Raw genomic sequence first — 4,276 nt, 5'->3', positions numbered from 1 at the left:
TGCATTTCGAAAAGAACATCCTCAGCGTTTATGATGCCCATCAAGACGATGCTTCGATCCAAGAGGATCACAAGTGAAAAGCGGCAAGAATGTCAAAGAATTTCATCAGAAGGCCGCAACTCCATAATGGACGCTCTTGTCCAACAGCAGTATCATACAACATCGCTACAATGGACAACGGTCTAGCCTAGACATGTGCAATGAACAAGCTAATATTGTCATTTAGATTTAAACACATTATTGGCACCTTTACTAAAAAAAAACTCTACAAATATTCGGTAATTATCGGGATATCGGCACAACCTCTAAACATTCCAAATATCCGGTGGTGTAATACCAATAAAATAAAAACAAATTCAGCATAAACATAATGATAGAAAAGAAACGGAAACAAAAAAATTCGCTAACATACATTATAAAACACATATGCATTCATAGACATTATAGATATAACAATAAGAATTCAACTTCTAAAAGGACACCAATGAATGAAATCTCAGCGGCCATTAGGTTAAACGGCTTCAGATGAGCGCTCATCTTGGAATGGGGTTTTGCGTAAAACCCGAGGCTAAACTTTACGAATGTGTATTTATACACGCACGTATGTAGTATGTATACGTGTACACGAAACTTTTTAAGATGAAATAAATCACAAACAGTAAACAATACGAATACCTGTTAGAAACCAAAAGGGAAAATATAAATAATTTCTCCATATATTTAGCCTACGAAGTATTTTTGTTCCCCCTTCCCCCTCCCTCGAATAATGTTTAATAATAGTGTATGTGTCAAGAACGTTAAAAACTCATTAGCTAACGTCTTCCATAAAAAAAAGTTTTGAAAAGGATCTAGAGTGAGAGCCGCCAATCTATAGTATATACAATATAGAATTTAGGCAAAGGACAAGAACTGGGACCTGTGAGGTCAGCGCCGAAATGAAAAGTGATAGTACATATATAGGTTTGAAAGATGAAACAGAAAGACAGCCTGGCAGTTGTACAGTGAATCAATTGTTAAGAGAGGGTGGACAGTAGGAGGGAAGAACGAAATTATGAACGGAGGTAGTAAAAGGAATGAAAATGGTTGCAGCTAGGGGCCAAAGGGACGCCGCAAAGAACCTTAAGAAACGCCAACAGTGCACCGCATGAAAGGCACTGACCTCACTCTCCCCCTACGGAGAAAACGCCAATCTAGTCTTCCCGTTTAGTTTGTGTTCATGAGGTGATAGAAAGATCGGTGAGCGTAATTTGAAAGGATTTCATTAGCCAACTCAGCTTCATAGTGACAAAAATACATACTCAGATGAGACTGTACTCACCAAACATCTTCCATGGTCCAGTGAGTCACAATGTGTATCACCGGACATCTTAATGCTGTTTATACAAGGTGTACAAAACTCTTAAATCTGTAGAAGACTCGAGATTCCCAGGGCTCTTACCTGGACTTGAATCAGCTATGCAGCCTTTGAGTGTGTTTTGTCAATTACTCCAAGTCTTGCATGAACATCGCCACTCAAGGATGCTCTTCCAGCAGTAAAAGTAGTTGCTACATTCCTAAACTTGAACACTAACGAAAGGAAAGTTTGCGGCCTTGAACATCATTTTAGCAACAATCAAGTGAAATTTTCCAAAGAACTAGATTTCAAGTAGCGACTTCTCATAGACTAGCTAGGGACAGGCAGACAGAGGTCCAACAACTGCCTAACAAATGTTTGCCCGTTTGATGATAAAACTACGTGTTTTTGTTTAAATACATTTCTATTTTCTACACTCCCTCTAAAGATACCACCACTTAAAAATCTGCTTGTCCTGGGACTACTCCAATCAGGTGGTGTAAGATTCTCTAAACTTCTACTGTTCGCCAACAAAATATTATGTCAGATGGATCAGAAGATTTATAAAATAAAAAGACCAGATCAACTTGTTATTGCTTCTAGCATCTCAGTAATAATACCAGAATTAGTCATTCTAATCCTACTAAAGCAAAAGAGATATGCAGTTCTCCTTTTAAGCTACTGTGATAACCCCTAAAAGACGTATATTTCCACTCCCTTTCGGTATAATACTTATATATTTATGAAAGAATACGTATGGTATCAACTTTTGTTAAACCATTCGTCTTTCACAAGAATGTTGACTGTGACTCCTCCGAAGTAAACATATCACAGTATGTATTACAGATTTACCTTCTGTAGATTCGAGTAATATAATGTCAGTACGATAATGAACAAATCAAGCTCGTGGTTGAATAATAAAGCCAGCGGAATTGATCCTCCCGCTACCATTACTGGACCTGATTTTATATCGAACTGGACTAGGAGATACAAAGTTAATGCTGATGTAGTCTTCTCAAAGCAAATTCCGGTATATAGTGGGGTACAATAACGTTATACCTTTTAAGTCTGCCCTTCTCAAATATCTTGAAATAAAAAATGGTTAGAAATCAAAGTTTAGACTGGAGTAACGATAACAAGTTGAAAGATTTAAAATATGCAGATGGTGTTGCTTTAATCACCAAAAAATCACAGATTTGCAAAGATTGTTTTACGAAATGCAACAAAACAAATGTTAGAAATGCAGAAATAATGAGGGTGGTGTATGTACAAAGGGATGAAATAACATTAGATGGAGAAGGCATTAATAAGGTTGAATCGTTCTAACATGCAGGAACAATGGCATCCAGCGCAGGTTCTTCTGACTTGGAATTTAGTGAAAGACTGAAAAAGCCAAATCAAACAAGAGACTTAGACCCAGACGAACTTGGGCGAGAACCAAGAGAAGGAAGACTGGAGATGAGTGAAGATTTGAGACGCAAAGGACAGGAAAGACCCGGTTGGCAGAATTTATTAATACAGGCCCTTAAAAGCATTGCTTGTCGTTGGAGGCGATGATGACGATGAAGAATGGTGGTTACCTTAATTTGAGAATAACTGCCCTGTCATGGGTTTCTCACATTTTTTATATATTTTCACACATAAAGAAAAAGGAAAAGAAAGGTAAGTTGAAGCAATCTTTAAAAACCCAGGCAATTGTAACTACAATTTAATATATTATCTATACTAATTAGTAAAAGCATTAATTATAAGCTCTATCAATTAGTGTATGAAACTGAAAATCAGTAAGACCTTTGAAATAAGCACATTATTGAAATGTTTTACCAGTTGACTGACAGACAAACACGAAATTCTTAGAATACGCCCTATAAATTATTTGTCCAACATATAGACAGGGTGCAGACCCTTATATATATATATATATATATATATATATATATATATATATATATATATATATATACATATATATATATATGTGTGTGTGTGTGGTGTACGTATGTATGTATGTGCGCGCACGCGTGTGTGTGTGTGTGTGTGTATTACTTCGAAAACTATTTTAAAGCCTAAGCATAATAAAAATAAAGCTTAACACGTGAAAGTAAAAAAGATAAACTATAGAACATTTTCTGATGTCAGTGACGAACAATTAAAAGACTGGACAAAACTATCCACCTCTATCTATCTGGACATTATAATAATTCCGTTTTCCAACCATTGTAAAACACGCACCAAAGCAGTAGTTATTTTTTCAATTAGTCACTCTATAAATACCTAACTATGCACTGTAGAGCATCTGCAGGATCAGGAAGGCCATAATCGTTGATCAAGTACAAAAATCGGATCAAAACTTACAAAACCTGGATCAGTCGGATAAGTCTCCTTGTGACCCACTGTCTCGCAGTAATGTTCAACTTCCCTGTAAATTACCAGGAATCTTGGCGAAACTGGGAATGCGGAGAAAGGAAGATGTAGACAAAAAATTATAAAGAAAAAATCATCGAAAAAAGCCGTTCAAGGATACAAGGCTGGAAATAAGAGGGAGCTGAAATGGCGGCGTTGCTCCGCTGATATTATTAAACTAGCAATCAAATGAATGGCACATCCGAGGTAATGGAAGTCATTCAGGTTAAGAAGAGCAATTTCCATTTCGCAAGCAATGACGCTGCAAGACGAGAATACCTTTTGCTTGTGCGCCCCAGTTCACCGTCAATTTTCTCATTTCATTTAAAATGATAATTGTAAAGGAGGTCATCGCCAAGCTGAAGGTTTATTGAGGTCTGATTTTGTCATTTACAGCTGTAATTCCAAGAACAGATTACACTGGAATTCTTTAGCGAAGAATCTTGAATGAACATTCCGTGAACTAAATTACCCTTCTGGCACCAACACAACACGCGCTATCTGAAAGAGAGAAAGAAGGAGACCTTGACTTAGATTAGA

This window comes from Macrobrachium nipponense, chromosome 6 (genome assembly GCF_015104395.2).
Source record: "Macrobrachium nipponense isolate FS-2020 chromosome 6, ASM1510439v2, whole genome shotgun sequence".
NCBI lineage: Eukaryota > Metazoa > Arthropoda > Malacostraca > Decapoda > Palaemonidae > Macrobrachium > Macrobrachium nipponense.
Note: the sequence above shows the minus strand (reverse complement) of the source record.